Source organism: Lissotriton vulgaris, chromosome 1_1, assembly GCF_964263255.1.
Source record: "Lissotriton vulgaris chromosome 1_1, aLisVul1.2, whole genome shotgun sequence".
Lineage (NCBI taxonomy): Eukaryota > Metazoa > Chordata > Amphibia > Caudata > Salamandridae > Lissotriton > Lissotriton vulgaris.
Genome location: NC_141685.1, coordinates 1,409,040,397 through 1,409,057,477, shown reverse-complemented (window position 1 = coordinate 1,409,057,477; position 17,081 = coordinate 1,409,040,397). Strand labels below are relative to the sequence as shown.

At 45.4% G+C, this 17,081-nt stretch overlaps 1 protein-coding gene across 1 annotated transcript in view; it reads left to right on the top strand.

Moving 5' to 3' along the window:
- Window positions 1-17,081, top strand: part of COG5 (component of oligomeric golgi complex 5) — a 1,241,975-nt gene that overhangs the window by 104,491 nt on the left and 1,120,403 nt on the right. The gene's annotated exons all lie outside the window — the stretch shown is intronic.

Below are 17,081 nucleotides of genomic sequence, written 5' to 3'. Positions count from 1 at the left end.
CTTTTTAAAGTGGGTAAGGAGCTCTCTAATCCTCCTCAATGATTTATGGACATCTCACAAGCTTTCTGTGATAAAATAACTGCTTAATTTAGAGGCAAAATTCTTAATATTTATTCTGAATTTAATCTCTCTAATGTCACTGATACTACATTCGAGAACCAGTCTTACTCCTCCTGTTTCACTTTGCTCTCTGCTTTTCCTCCTATCTCTATCCCATCTCACAAATCAAGGACTATGTGATGAGCATTGAATCTGGGTCCCCAGTAGACATTTGCTCGCCTAGAATTCTGCGACTTGTTACTCAGCAAATTGCAGAATATCTGCAGAAAGTCTTCAGTCTCATACTGAAAACAGGATTTTTTCCTAACTTAATGAAGAAAGCCATAGTTATTCCCTTGCAAAAGAAGCGCAATGCTGATCCAGAGAATTTGAACATTTTCCTACCTATTTCTTTGTTGCCCGCACCTGCTAAAAGTTTAGAAAAGTAAACATGCTCCTGGTAATCACATATCGACTGGATGGATCCAGAACTGATAAACTATTTCTTAATACAGCCATGGTGGTGGCTAGGAGGACATTGCTGCCAGCTGGAAAAACTCTGTTACGCCTAGTGTATCAAAATGGTGCAGGGGGGTGGACTGGTGCACAGCACAAGAAAAGCCTATCTACGAAGCCAGAGGATGTCTGGCTAAATACCACAAGGTTTGGGGCAAAAGGATGGGTCAGATAGAATAAAAGCGCCTCATTTCAAGGCCTGTATGTATTGTGTTGGACTCTGAGATCATGTACTGCAAAATATTCACTTTCCGTAAATATAATGGGACAACGTCCTATAACTACTGTAATAGGCTGTACTTGAATACTTTTGGTATTTTCGTGTTTAAAAAAAAACCAATAAAATGGATTATCCCCCCCAAAAAAAAGAAGTTTAGAAAAGTACATTAACCAGGAATTGGTTACATTTATCAACACTCAGGACCTCTTAGTCCCGTCTCAGAATGGGTTTAGGAGTGGACATAGCACAAAGACTGCACTTATTACGGCAGCTGACGCCATCCGTTGCCAGGTGGATCAGGGCGGTGCAACTATCCTTTTGATGCTAGACTTAACGGCGGCGTTCCACACGGTCTCGCCCCTGTGCCTGGTCCAACGATTGCAGCATGTCGGGGTGAGCTCTACTGCTTACAACCTTCTTTATTCCTTTCTCACTGATAAGGTTCCAATAGTCAGCAGGTGGAGAATTTAATGCCAAGACTTTCAGTCTTCTATGTGGGGTACCGCATCAATCCTCTCTTAATCCCACTCTTTTTAATCTTTGTCTCCCCTCTTGTGGCACTAGTGTGATGCTTCTGCTTCCAAGTAGTATCTTATGCTAATGACACGTAAATCATCATGTCCATCACTGATAACCTGCATCTTGGGGCTGATAAATTTAAACAATACATGATCAGCATTAGTATCTGGACGAAAGAGAACTTCCTAAAGTTAAATGGCAATAAAACGTAGGTCTTTGTATTTGGGGCACTGCACTCTATCTGGTCTGAACTTTGGTGGCCAGATGCTTGTGGCCCACTACTGACCCCAGTGGAGTCTCAAAAAAACTTTGGGTCTTTTTTGATAACTCTCTTAATTTTTATTCACAGGTTAGCCTTACTATTAGGGCTTGCTTTTATATTATCAAGGCTCTGAGGAAAATCTATCCCTTTATTCCTCTTGAACTACGCAAATTAGTGTCATTGCCTTGATTACATCTCGCTTAGATTACTGTCATGCACTCTACTTAACCCCTTCGATGCTGATGACGAGCTCAGCTCGTCATCAGCTACGGCGCTCGTATGCTGATGACGAGGTGAGCTCGTCATGTAACGCAGTATTTTGAAAAACGCCGCACACAGCGGGAAAAGCCGCCGCAGCGATGCGGTTAAACATCAATAACTCTTCTCTGAACAAACTGTAGGTTATTCAGAATCCTGCTGCACGTCTCATTTTGAGTATTCCGAAACATCTCTGTCTGGAAAGGTATTCGGGCTCTCCACTGGCTACCTGTTAGAAAGAGGATAATTTTCAAAGTCCTTTGCATGGTCTGTCTGACTTTACACCACAAAGGCCCAAACCATATTTGTCCACTATCTCAGTGGTACACACCACATGGACTAGTCAGATCAGCATTCTGCAGGAAGGTGATTGTTCCTAGGTTTCGCAAAGCCAGATGGGGTGGATGTTCCTAGGTTTCGCAAAGCTACATAGGGTGTACGCTTCCTCTCTGTCGCGGCAGCGATAATCTGGAGCACTCTGACAGCTCATCTCTCAGAAGTGGAATTTTTTTTCTTTGTTTCGAAAACATCTTAACACTTGGCCTTTTTCTTTGTAGCTTCTTCCCTTGCAAAACTTCCCTCGTTCGTTGGTGTAGCTCCCTTTTTGGCGCAAAGTTTTAACACCTTCAGGTTTAGTGCGCTCTAGAAATGTGTTTTTCATTTAATTTCACCTAGTCAAAATCTGTGTTCCAAGTGCGATCATGTATGTAAAAACATAGCTCTCCCTACTTATCCCTTTCTAGATCTTTCTACATTGAAGGAAACCATTTCAAGATTTTAGCATGTTCTCCTCTAAAAATAACACTAAGCATCCCTAGCTCCAGATGTATCCTTCGATTGCTATCTCCCACTGAGCAGTCAGTCTTCCACACTTTCCTGTCCAAAGATCTCAAGAATGGTAGATTCTGCAGAGAGCTTTTGATTCTATTCAAGGGCAAATTATTTACTTCACCTACCCTCTTTGTTGATTGCTGTCCCTTTTGTCCATTAATGCATGGAGTTCTAGCAACTTTTACGATTTGAGGTTACTTATACCATTTTCCTTCCAAATATGTAAACTCCAAGATGGATTATTAAATTAAACGTCAATAATTTTAATTTTATACTACCACCAATGGAAAACGATTCAACCGCCACCTGTATTTTAACAGTACCTTTCCTTTCAAAAAGACCTTGACTTTACTTTTTATTATGTTAATTTTTGAATGTTTATGAGGGTAATTTTAGACAATGTGTCCAGTTTCTCTTGAAGTACAATCCGGGCTAAAGCAATGTGCAGGAATTGTTGATATACGCAAGAGATGATTGTTTGCCGCTTCCCAATTTGAAGGAGGAGGGGTGCACTGAACTCCTATTTCTGGAATGTCTGAAAACTGCATAGAGAGAATTGCCCTCCAAAAAATCGTTCTGTTTTTTTTTATGTGTACATGTGTGTGTCAATTTATGTAGCATAAACATAGGTACAAAGCAACACGAATAATTAGGCTTACATAGTGACAAGAGAAAAGTGGTAGGAGTAGGAGTTTTGGCATAGGAGGATAGGCTACCACAAGGAGTGAATGGGGGGGGGGGTGGTTCTGATTGGGTGAGGGATTACTCCTGGTGGGGGAGGTGGACGTTGTTGCTGAAGTTATAGTGGGTGGAGCCAAGTGGTGCTCACTACCCCTTCTTTATAACTTCTGGATATCGTAATGATGGTACTGCCTATGTAAGGTAAAGTCTGGAACTACTTGAGAATTTACTGACAATAAACTAAGTGGTAGGTACTTTATTCTGTGAGCACAGTTTCACACCCTCAGTTACTACATCGGTCAAAGAGTACCTACCAATAGTGCAAAGCTAGCATCAAGCGTTGTTGACATAGCAGCTGTGAACATGCATTGACAGGATGCTACATGCATAACTCATCAACGCGTGCAAAGAGTAACAAGCATTTGCTAAAGCAATAGGTCTCGCATTATTAACCCTTTAATTGCTGCCGTCAGCCATTGGCCGACGGCAACACTACTTCTCCAGTGCTGCCGTCGGCCAATGGCCGACGCGGCCCGCCCGCGCACGGAAACGCCCGCACCGTGGCGGAATTACCGCCGCGGTTAACGGGTTAAAGTTTGAGCGATTGGCATTTCTGATAATAATGCAACACCAATAGCTCAAACATTCAGTAATGCAAGACCTATTGCATTGCAAATGCGTGTTTGTTACTGGGGGCTGGTTTTGCAGCTGTGCTGCAGTATTCGCCCCAGTGCCAAAAGCAGCAGTGCTTCACACGTGCACCCCCCTCCAGGGCTGGTACTACAAAATTGTCAGGGCGGTTTTGGGTTCCAAGTCCGGCCCTGGATTCCTGGGTACCTGCAATCTCCCTAAATTCAATCAGGCCAGGTTGAACGCACGTCTGACGAAACAGTTGTGTTCTCCTGCAACCCCGCAGACTCTTCATCCGCAGTAACCCTGCCGCGAGGCCGTCAATGCATGCGTGTCTCCTTGGCACCATGTCCCAAGGGTGACGGTGCAAGCAGAGTGCCGGCAGCAGGCCTCAGGAAGGGCTGGGCCGGGTAGGTGTGCGCGAGGCATTAGCTCAGCCCAGGGCCGCGAGCTACTCACAGTTTGGGAAGCAGTGCCACTGTGTCTGTTTATATTTAGCCGCCCGCCCTCTTTACCATACAAAAGGGTTGTCACATAACTCCACTTTACAAGCAACAGGCACCCTGGGCAGCTCCCGCCCGTGAAGGGAACACTAGACTCCCCACTCCCCCCCCGTGTAAATGAGAGGGCCCGCGGGGCGCTGGTGAGAGACTCCCCGGAGAAGAGCGAGCGGATGGCTTCTCTCTCACCGGGAGAAGTGAAAGGCATCCCCGCAGTGGCTGGCGGGGCTCTCGGGTGACACGGCCCGGGCACGCTCTCAAGTGACAATTGTAACGATAACTTCATGGGGGTGGCAGCCCGGTAGCAGGTGCAGCCTGGCCGGCTGCAGGACAGCGTATCAGCTGTGAGTCGCGGCTCGAGCCTCCTAGGTCAGGGGTCTCTGGGCATGGAGGCCGCCGGAAAGGAGCCCCCAGGGGGCAAGAAGAGGACCCTGCCATTCGTGAAGAGCCGACTCTACATGCTGGAGAGGAGGAAGACGGACACCATTGTGGAGAGGCAGGCGGACCCGGGCAGCCTGGGCACCCTGAGGCAGAGCCAGTCTGACAGGACAGAGTACAACCCGAAGTTAAAAGGTACAAGGGAAGCCTTCGCTGCAGGGCTGCCCGCACCATATGCTTTATACTTTTAAAAACATACATTGAAAACAGGGCTGCAAACGTATGGGCTTTCTAGTGTCATATATGGTGTCAATCTTGACATATAAATGCAACATATGGAAATGCACATTGGATCAACACATGACTGGTCATAATTAGATAATGAATCTGTCTAACTGTAACAATAACCTTTGATATGGGGATTGCAAAAAGATAGTTTCAGCAGGCGCATTTACCTTAAGAGATTGTTTACGGGATAGAGGCTCCTGACGTCAAGATTATCCACGGTTCTGTGGGGTGAGTGCCCAACTCACTGAACTGTATTAAAAACTTTCCATTAATATCATGCCTGATATTCTGTCTAGATGCAGCTGCTGGACGGCGGCTTCTGAATTTGTAAGTTTATTTGGTAACATGTAGAGTTGCCTCGCATATAGTTCCCCTTAAGCTGAAGCAGTCTTAGTAGACACGCAGCGCTAGCCTCTTTAAGAGGACTGTTCTGAAGCTGATGGCGGTTCCGAAGTAACATTACTTTCGCTTCAATCAGAGGGACGTAGAATGGATTTTAGTTATTGTAAAAAAAAAAAGCAATGGCCGCGCGGCCGTCAAAGTGAAAGGAAACCAGTGGTGCGTGCACACCACAGAGGAGCGGGGGCGAGGGAGCGCGGCAGCGAGGCAAACGTGCGCTGCTGCGCATGCTAGACACGGACGGGAATGGGCGGAGCAAAGGCAAGACATGCGCCTGCCTTTTTGCCAATTGCACGCCTTTAAAGAAAAAAAAAAAACGAAACCCAATGGCTGCCGGCAAAAGCAAAACCACACGCACAAGCGTGTGGTCAGCTTTCAAAACCCCGTACATAAAGTCTTGCGCTGCACAGGCAGTGCTGCGACGCTAGGCGCGAGACCTAAAAATTACCTAAAAATTAGATGTTTGAGCCTCAAAGAAAGAAACCAAAACTCCATACCCAAATTAATGTAGTCACTGTCGGTCAGCTCTTTTTACATTAATCCAAGGATTGACAGACCTCACCTCATTCCCATTGAGTTTATGAGCACTTGTTGACCTTTTCTCATTTTTCTCAATAACTCTGCTTTATGAAAACTTTTCTGCCTTCTCATCCTGTGCCGACATCTGACCCTCGCTTTTATACCTGTGCTTCTCAACAATATTACCCCTGTGAACCACTAGGGAAGTAACACCTGGCTTAGACCTGTGTTTGATATGCTCACAGCCACATTTCACCTGGCATCCTAAACGCTTCTCTAATACTACCTGCTCGTTTACATTCTCTTGAACACCATTATCCTCTTCATTCCGGTTATCTACATGGTCCCTATTTATGCTCACTTCGCATTACTCCACAGAAACACTATCAGTGTCTAATCTAGACTTTGAAATCTAGCTAAAATTTTCTGTTTTTCCATCATCTACTTTTACTGAATTCAAAAACCAAACATATCACTTTTCCTGGTCAGAATATGCTGCTTCACTATTCACCACCTCCTCACTATTTTCTGCTCTCATCAACCATACCTTATACACCACAGAATGTTGAACACTCCCTTCTTTATACTACATTTTGGACTAGTCTTTAGCCGTAGCAAACTTATCTTGATTTTGTCAGGACTTTCCGACTTGTCAGAAACACACACTTTTAATCACTTGTAATTTCAGTGTACCAGTTCTTTTTTTTCATCTGCTCTCCCACATCTGCCTTCCCATCCAACATATAGCAGTGTATTGTTGGACTTAACCTGATGATTAAGTATTCTGGACATTCTTACTGAGTGATCGTACGTGCCATATCCTGAACCACAGCCATAAGCAGACCATTGTCCAATGCCTCTTCATTCACCAACAGCAGCATGCATAATCCAAATTCTTATGGCTTTATAGATATGCATGATTCCTGCTAATAGTTGCATCATATCACTCCTAGTAAATAAGGTCATTAATTGTTTATATGGTCATTTCTTAATCTGAACTTCATTCAACAGTTAGTGAAACTGGATTCCAAGAAACACATACCAATGCTTCCCTTCCATAACTTAAAGAGGCGCCTCTGCTGGAAGCAATAATCCAGATGCAAGTGTAATCGCATTCTCCCCTTTGATGAGCACCTATGGTCACAGCCATTTTACTAGCGGGCGGGGGTACTCGTGGTACTTGTATACTTTGTTTTCAGTCAAGTACAACTTAACATGGTGTTTTAGGTTGCAACGTTTGGAAGCAGCATTCAGCACAGAATTGGAAAGACCTATAATTATTACAACCCATCCTTACTAGACATGTAATGGTTGCCCGAATAATTTTTAGCATTGACTTGCGTTACATGCTTGTCATAAACCGATTTAATGGAAGGGATATGGAAAATGAAACTAAATAAGTGTGCTAGATACAGAATTTAAACAGTTGAAAAGCATTAGGGGCACTAGTTAAAACAACTGGGTCCAAGTTAACCATTGTGATTGTTTACTCACAATTCTGAGTAAAATATGCACTAATTAACATAAATTGATTCCAATTCTGCTTAGCACAGTGGAAAAAACAGGCGCTGACTCCGTGGTTTGCGGTGCTCTTAAGGATACGTTTTTATTCCTTTCGTATTGGACGAAGTAATTCGGCTGAACTGTCCGCCTTGCTCACAACATCGCTACTCACTACAGTGCAGTGTATTATAGAAACAAAGAAGGTGTAAACGAAACTGAATTGTCATGGGTACCGACTTGACATCCAAGGAAATGGAAAAAATACATACAACCAAGAAATGCTTGTCATCGTGAGTTTGTGCAGTATTTCTTCTAATCCAAACGGTATTGTCAGAAGAAACTACATCTTTAAAAATATAAATGTATACACATTTGTTAAATAAGGCACAAGTCTGAATACGCTTTTTATACAGTGACAAAACGAAATAAGTACTGGAAAAATAAATAACAGTTAAATACATGTGTGTCTCGCCACATGCCTATTTGGTTGTATGTGTAGGTAACATTTCCCTACGTATGTGATTGTGTGTTCTCACGAGCTCATGGGTGTATTGTATCTAACTAGGAAGGTAGTCCTAAGTTATATTGGCAAGTTCCTTATGACGTTCCGCGAAGGAATTGTGCCCAAGTGGGCAGTAGAGTATACACAAATTGTTGTGCGTAGTTCTATGTTGCCAAAGGGACGCCCACTGAGGATGCTCGTGGTTGCATGATTGCGGTCTCCGGTAGTAGGTAAACAGATGTGCATGAATGTCCGTATTTTCCTGGATGAAAATACTGGAAAAAGTTATATGGATAGTGTCGGGGGGTTGCGTTAGGAGTATATACATGTGAGATGAAGGTCAGTGAGTGAGTGGGTCAGGGATTGGAAATGCGATGCCGCATTGTTTCTCAATGATGTTGGCTAGAGTTGTGGACACTCATTGACTCGTCTGCATTAAGGCCGTTCGGCGCTTTACTGTCCAGTAGAATAATATATCTGGACTTTAATCTTCTTAGTGCCAATTGTCGATTGCCTTCCCTGGGGTTCTTAAGGACACTGTCAATTACAAAGTATGTCAGGTCTTCCGTATTCCCTCCATGCTGTGTGTTGATGTGTCGGGCCACTGGGTATGTGGGATCGTCGTTGGCTATTGCCCATAGGTGTTGAAGGATCCTCACGTGAGCTGGATGAATTGTGCTCCCTACATACTTTTTGTTACATTTGCAAACCAAAACATATACTGCGAAATCGGGTTTGCATGTAAAGTGTACCCTGATTTCTAGTGGTGTCCTCCTAAGAGCTAAGGGAACTGTCTGTGTTGGTGCCATGTTGACAGGCCTTGCATTTACTGCACTTGTAGAATCCTTTTTGTGATTTAAGCCAATTAGGACCTTTTGTATGTGAGTGTGCTATTGTTACTAGCTCCTGTTTCATGTACTTAGCCCTTCTGAAAGTCAATTTGGGGAGTTTGGCACAGGAAGCCCATATGGTGGGGTCAGTGCGCACTACCGGCCAATGTTTGTAGAGGATCTTGCGCAGATTAGAATGATATGTGCTGGAGCCAGTGGTCATTCTAGGCGTGCCATCATTGTGTTTGTCAGGTATTGATTGCAAGGTCTTACTGGTTTATATTAGATCTTCCCTGTTCCTTGCTGAGCATTTCTATTCTGCTGTTTCTAGTGTATGTTTCTTGTATCCTCTCTCCCTCAGTCTGTTGAAAAGGTTTTCTTTGGATTTAGTGAAAGCTTCTTGAGTGCTACAGTTGCACTTCATTCTCAAGCATTCTGCATAGGGTATGCTTGCTATTTGGCTTTTGGGCTGAAAACTCTCGGTGTGCAGGATAGCATTGCCTGATGTCTGCTTCCTATATGTCTGTGTTTGTACCTTATCATTGCAGATGTAAAGTTCTAGATCTAGAAAGACAATTGAAGTTTTACTGGTTGTACATGTAATTTGTAGGTTGAGCGAGTTGTCATTTATCACTTGAGCAAAGTCGAGTGCGCTCTGCTCGCTGCCTTTCCATAAGACGAAAACATTGTCAATGTACCGGTAGTAAAGAATGACATTTTCAGACATTTGTGTGTGGTGTGTCCCCATGAGTACTTGCTCCTTCCACCAGCCCATATGCAAATTAGCATAGCTGGGGGCGAAGCAAGTACCCATGGCTGTGCCCTGTTTGTTTGTATAACAATCTGTCAAATGTGAAAATGTTGTTATCTAGACACCATTCGGTCATCTGAAGTAATATAAATATACAAAATGAAGAAGAACTACCTAATGCTAATGTTAGACAAGACTGCCAAAAATAGCCACAGTGAGTTTTTCGGTCCCTTATAGAAACATTCTGTACTGATAGTGAAAATATGGTAAATCTGCAACTTATTGATCCTCTAACCGAGGCAATCATATAGCTGAAATTAATGGAAAAGATGTTTTGTTTCACCCAGAACAGTTTCTTTTCTTGTTTGTTTTTGCTCATGTAAAACGCTCTGATATCTCCGGGTTTAGCCAGCGCTATATAAAGCCTTTCAAATAAACAAATAAATAAGTAGGCCAGGAACCCTTTTTCCAACCCCATATGGAACATCACCTTGTACAAGTTCAAGTTCAAGTTCGGCATTTGTATAGCGCCTTATATACCCAGAGGGTCTCAAGGCGCTTGAAGGGAGGGGTACTTTATTTATCGAAAATCCAATTTTTCAATTGTTTTCTGAAGGAAAGGTGGTTCTGAGTAAGGCGGAGATGGGTGGGGAGAGAGTTCCAGGTTTTGGCTGCTAAGTACGAGAAGGATCTTCCCCCCCCCCCATGGTGGATTTGTGGATGCGTGGGATTGCGGCAAGGGCATGAGTGGATGATCGCAGTCGGCGGGTGGGGGTGTAAAAGGACAGGCGCGTGTTGAGGCATTCGGGTCCTAGGTCGTAGAGGGCTTTGTGTGCGTGGGTGAGGAGACGGAATGTTATTCTCTTGTTGACGGGGAGCCAGTGGAGGTCTTTCAAATGACCGGAAATGTGAGCTTGGCGGGGGATGTCTAGTATGAGTCTGGCTGAGGCGTTTTGGATGCGCTGGAGTTTTTTCTGTAGTTTGGTTGATGTCCCGGCGTAGAGGGTGTTTCCGTAGTCCAGTCGGCTGGTGACTAGTGCGTGGGTGACCGTTTTCCTTGTTTCGGTGGGGATCCAGCGGAAGATCTTTTTGAGCATGCGCAGGATGTTGAAGCATGAAGAGGAGACGGCGTTGACTTGTCTGGTCATCGAGAGGGATGAAGCCCAGGTTACGTGCGTGGTCCGTAGGTATGGGAGCGCTTCCCAGGGATGGTGGCCACCAAGAGTCGTCCCAGGCGGAGGGTGAGGAACCTAGGATGAGGACTTCAGTTTTGTTTGAATTTAGTTTTAGCCGGCTGTCCTTCATCCATTCGGCTACTTCTTTCATCCCTTCGTGTAGGTTGGTTTTGGCGGTGTTAGTCATTGGTGAGGGAGAGGATCAGCTGGGTGTCGTCTGCATAGGAGATGATGTTGAGGTTGTGTTGTCGTGCGATGGTTGCGAGGGGGCTCATGTATACGTTGAAGAGGGTGGGATTCAGTGATGATCCTTGTGGTACGCCGCAGATGACTTCGGTGGCCTCTGATCTAAAAGGGGTGAGTCGGACTCTCTGGGTTCTTCCGGCGAGGAACGAGGTGATCCAGTCCAGTGCTTTACCTTGTATTCCGACGTTGCTGAGGCGTTGAATAAGGGTGAGTAAGGCAGACCGTATCGAAGGCTGCGGAGAGGTCCAGTAGGATGAGGGCGACAGTTTCTCCGTTGTCCAGGAGTGTTCGAATGTCGTCTGTTGCTGCGATGAGGGCGGTCTCAGTGCTGTGATTGGCTCGGAAGCCGGTTTGTGAGGAGTCTAGGGATTTACTTGATTCGAGGAAGGCGGCTAGCTGACTGTTGACAGCTTTCTCGATGACTTTGGCAGGGAATGGGAGGAGCGAGATGGGGCGGTAGTTCTTGAGTTCAGTGGGGTCTGCTGTGGGTTTCTTCAGGAGGGCGCTGAGTTTGGCATGTTTCCAGCTTTCCGGGAAGGTAGCGGAGTTGAGGGAGCAGTTGATGACATCTCGTAGATGGGGTGCGATAATGGAGTCTGCTTTGTTGAAAATGTGGTGGGGACAAGGATTGGTTGGTGATCCTGAGTGGATGGAGTTCATCAGGTGTATGGTCTCTTCAGTGGTGATTGGGTTCCAGGCAAAAAGGTTGTTAGAGGGGTGCTTTTTTTCAGATGTGGGTGGGGAGGATTGAATTCTGGTCTGTTTTTTTAAACTGTTATGAATGTCTGCGATTTTGTTGTGGAAGAATGAGGCAAGGGAGTCGCAGAGGTCTTGGGAGGGGGTGATGTTGTTTGCTCCGGCGGTGGGGTTGGTGAATTCTTTGACAATGTTGAATAGTTCCTTGCTGTTTTGGGCGTTGTTGTCGAGTCGGTCCTTCAATGCTGATTTCTTGGTGGATCGAATCATTGGTGGTGTTTGCAGATGGCTGTCTGGTTGTCAGTGGTTCGGTCATTTTTCCAGGCTTTCTCGAGGGTGCGGCAGATCTTCTTGGATTTCTTGAGGTCTTCGTTGAACCAAGGGGCTTTTTTGTTGGTCTGTTTGGGTTGATGTTTTTTCAAGGGTGCTAATTCGTCAGCGCTGTGGGTGATCCATTGTGTGAGGTTGGTGGCTGCAAGGTTTGGGTCTGATGATTTTGCATGGGGGTTTTGGTGCAGTGATGTGAGGAGTTGGCCGGTTGTAGTTTTGTTCCAGTTTCTGCGAGGGATTCGTTGTGGGCGGTTGTGAGTCGTAGTTTTTTTGTAGCTGAAGTGAACGCAGCTGTGGTCTGTCCACTGAAGAGCTGTGGTGTGGTCTAAGGAGATATGCTTGCTGGAGGTGAAGATTGGGTCGAGCGTGTGTCCGGCGGAGTGGGTGGGGGTGTTAACAAGTTGTAGGAGTCCGAGATTAGCGAGGTTATCCAGAAGGGTGGTGGTGTTGTAGTCATTATTCTTTTCTAGGTTGAAGTTGAGGTCTCCCAGTAGGATGTAGTTCTCGGAGGGGAGGGCGTGGGGGCTGATGAAGTCAGTGATGTCTTCGCTGAATTGTGCGCAAGGTCCTGGTGGCCTGTAGATGAGGGTGCCTCTGAGTGGTATTGGGGTCGGTGTGGATCTGGAAGTGAAGGTGTTTGGCGATAGCGAGGTTATCGTCGGAGCTGGTCGAGATGCGGATGGTGTTCTTGTGGACGATGGCGATGCCTCCTCCTGTTTGCTTGGTGCGGTCTTTTCGGATGATCTTGTAGCCGTCCGGAATGGCTATGGTGATGTCGGGAGCTGAAGAGCTGTTCATCCAGGTTTCTGTGAGGAAGGCAACGTCCGGCGCTGTGGTGTCGAGTAGGTTCAATAGCTCGATGGCGTGTTTGTGGACCGAGCGGGTGTTAAGTAGGATGCATTTCAGATGGTTGGGGTCGGAGCTCAGTTCGGAAACTGAGGATCTGGTGGGTTTCTTAATGCAGTCGAACTTGCAGGAGTGGCAGGTGAATGGTCCATGGGTGTATCCTGGGGCGGCTTGGTGGCAGTTAAGCGGACGTCCGGGGTTAAGGGCTGAGAGTGATGCGGCGTCGTACGTGATGCGGCGGGTGGTGGATTTGCGAGGGCCAGGGGGTCTGGCGCTGGGCGCGGTCCAGGCGCGGACGGGCGTAGACGGGCTTACCTTTGGCGCGCCTTCAGCGCGCATAGGGCGCGTCCGCTGCGCGTGGACGCTGCGCGAAGGTCCATCTGTCATAAATGGAGATTGGAGGGGGGCGGAGCGTGGGCGGGGCGGCTGGGAGGCGGGAGCGTGGGGGGAGGGACGGGCTGGAGGCACAACCAAATGGCAGCAAGCAAAACAAAGGCTAACACAACGATATTGGGGCTATTGGGGCTCAAGTAATTGCAAATAAAGCAAAGCAAAATACTTCTGTGGGCACAGTCAGGCAATACTCAGGGGGCAATGTAGGCGATGCGAGCGGTGGAGCGCCGGGGAAACACACAGGCACAATTAATATCCAGCAATGCGAGGCGCTACACACAGGCCAATTAATATCCAGCAATGCGAGGCGCTACAATGCACAGATTCGTTTTGGCAGCAGTGAGGAGGAGAGCAGCGCTAAGATACCCAGAGATGCTGGAGGCAAGGGGGAGCAACCCCTACGTCCGGAGACAGGCTATCAAATGCCTTTTCGATATCTACAGCAAAGACTGTTGCCATCTCACCGTCAAACACTTCAGCCATATCACTGTCATACCCTTCAGCTCCTAGTATAGCCGGGAGCCTCCTGATATTGGTGGAAATGTTGCACCCAGGAATAAATCCTGCCTGGTCCGGATGTATTAGTCTGGTCATAAAAGGAAGCAGCCTAGTCTCCAGTATCCGACTAAGAATCTTATAGCCAATGTTCAGCATCAAAAATAGTGTCAGATGCTGCTTTCCCCGGTTTCAATATGGGGACAATAAGTGCTTCTCAGGGGATGTCTGGTAGTGATCCAGAGTCTCTGGCCGAAGAATACAGGGTTGCCAGTCTGGGCGTCAATTCCACAGAGTAGGCAGCGTAAAACTCCACTAGAAAGCCATCCGTTCCAGGTGTCCTATTCCGTGCCATGGATTTTATGGCACCTCTTATCTCCTGCAACATTATCTTGCCACCCAGCTTCTCTGCTTTATCTTCTACTTGCTGCGAAAGATGCAAGTTCCTCAGATATGACTGTGAAACTAAACTATCATGAATTATTGTGCTTTTGTCGAGGTTTGAGTAATATTGGGTGAAGTGAGCATTAATCCCTTCTTGAAAGTGAATCCTGATCCCTCCTTCAATATGGGCGAGCCATGCTTGGTGGGTTTAGCCAACCAAGCTAGGAGTGATCCCGTCCTGTCATGTTCAGCATGCGTTCTGTCCATATATTGGCGGAAGTTGAAGCCATTCTGTTTGTGTCGCCACAGTCTCCCTAGCATCCAAGAGGTCAGGTTGTAGTTCTGGATGCCCCTGTCTGTGCTCCTCAGTTGCTCACAGATGACCCCCTGTTGCCAGAATGTCTCGCAGCAAAGTGTGTCTGACTCCCTGTCAGCAATGCAGTGACCACGCATGACCGCCTTGAAGGCGACCCATTCCGCTTGAGGAGAGGATGCTGTATTAGCATTATTGTCAAAATATAAAGTTTGTATATCTATAATTGTGTCTCTCGTAATACCGGATCTTCTAGAGACCGGGGTTTTAGATGCCATGTGGGAATAGAAGGACGAGCACGAGTCCGTCGGAGACTGTGATCCGAGATTGTGCGGGCTAGGTATTCCACTAGATATGGATATTCGGAGTGCACAGAATGTATCCAGCCTAACATGGACCTCGTGGAGGCCAGAAAAAAAGAGTAGTCCCGCCCTTGTGGGTGCACCTGCCTCCAAGAGTCAAGACGCTGCCACTCCTTAAATTACATTTTGCATGGCAAATTTCTTAGTGGCGGTAGTTAGAGCAAGTACATGCAGGAATTTAGTAAACTTCCCTGTATAAATTGCCTTTATAGATTTTTTTAATTCTGTTTTTTACTGTAACACCCTGTCCCATTGAATTCGATGAAATGAAATTGTTTAATTGTAATTTACTTGTAAATAATATGTTTTTATGCTGTTTGTATGATTTTTAACTAAATCGAATAAAGATAATTTGACTGACACTCCTTAAATGCTCGGGATATGCAAGTAGTTTGGTGTGATCTATGCAGTTGTGTATGGGTGTCCATACATTCTAGTAAAAAATTAGGTGTCCATTTGTTGACTTTCTGGTTATCAACAACGCTGTTTTTTTGGGATCCAGTTTCTAAAAATTTTCAGGCTATCTTTTTTTTTAATAGTCTTAAGAAAACTGGGGATAAAATCACTGATGTCGGTAGTGGTGGAAGAAGGTTGTTTAATAGTCACTAATTTGGAAAGCATTTATGTATCGTCCGCATCAGTATAAAAGTGCACACTCTTTGAGGAAGGATATGAATTAATGGAACCGTAGACATATTGAATAAAAGAGGTGAAAGCTCTGATCCTGCGGTATGCCATATTTGATGACTTTGCTTCCAATTTAAAGGATGGGAGGGAGAAAGATTATTTGATTACTTTGAGAGGAAAAACTCAACTCACTTTAGTGCTAGACCATCAAGACTGAAGGCCTGTATTCTGGTAAAAAAGTAGGGAATGGTTGATGGTATGAAATGCTGCCAAACGATCTAAAAACAAAAACTGGCGCCCTGCAACTCTGCCTTGCACCAGTCTTCGGAGATCATCTAGCACTGATAATATCCTTCCCCCTGTTTGTCCTGTAGCCCTGACGCTGGCCTGTAGGATGCAAATATCATTATTGACTTCCACAGAAGATTGCATTTGGTTATCCTTTCCCCCCAGATAAGGTAATAAAGAAATGATGTGATGAGCTATGTAGGTCGTCTCGTGAGAGACCTGATTTGTTTGTTGTTGAGGGTTTTCCACGACAGTCTTCCATTCCGCATGGCCTATGCTTGGTTTCGCGGTGGAGTTGGAAAGACAAATGAGGTTGTCTGCTAACATACAGTGTTGTTGTTCCATGATTTTGGCGAGGGTAGATACCTAACAGCAGCCCAATAGCAATGTTGGCCTTTCTCTCACTGATCATTACCTCCTTCAGACACGTAAGAAGGATATTCACAGCACATGGTAGTGGAGGGTTAGATTCTAAGGAAAAAGTATAATTTGGATATGTAACAATGTGGAATCTAATATTTTGGTTACTCGTAGTAAAAACGTGGAGAGCTCATTATATACTTCTTAAAAGGATAAGATACATACTTTAATGGCTATGAGGACAGAAAGGTCTTTGATCAAGAATTCCTTTCACCGTGTTAGGGGCTTTTAGGATCCTTGCCTTTTAACAGTTGTGCTTTAACTATTCAAATCTGCTTATATTTTGAAAGTGATGTTATACCAAAAGTATGGAATAACATGCCAGAAAAGTTGAGACTGCAAACTGATTGTGGTTTATTCAAAAACATTTAAAAACGTATCTGTTTAATCTCAAAATATAATCAGAGCATCAGGCATAAATCACAGGATTTGCTTCCTTAGCTTAGACCTGGCGGATGTATGTATCTGAAAGCGCTAAGACACCTCTTTTTGCGAATGTGTGTGTGTGCGAATGTGTGTCGTAATGCCGTGGTATTTCTCCCCGCAGGGAACCACAGCGCGGTTGTTACAACAACAGCATTGTGATTCTGCATACCATTACTTCGCAATTCGGAAGAACGACTTGCGGAGGAGGGGGGCGGGGGCGCTGGATGTTGAAATAGTATAATTTACTATTCCAACTACAGTCAGTGCGTACACTAGGGAAGGTGTTGGATTTTAAATCATAACAATCGGAACAACGACTTGCGGAGTAATGGGATGAGGAATCACAACGCGGTTGTTACAACAACCGCGTTGTGATTTCCTGCGGAGAGAAAAATTTGCGGTAAACGTTGTTTTTTTTTTTGTAAAACAATTTTTATTGCAGATTTCAATACAA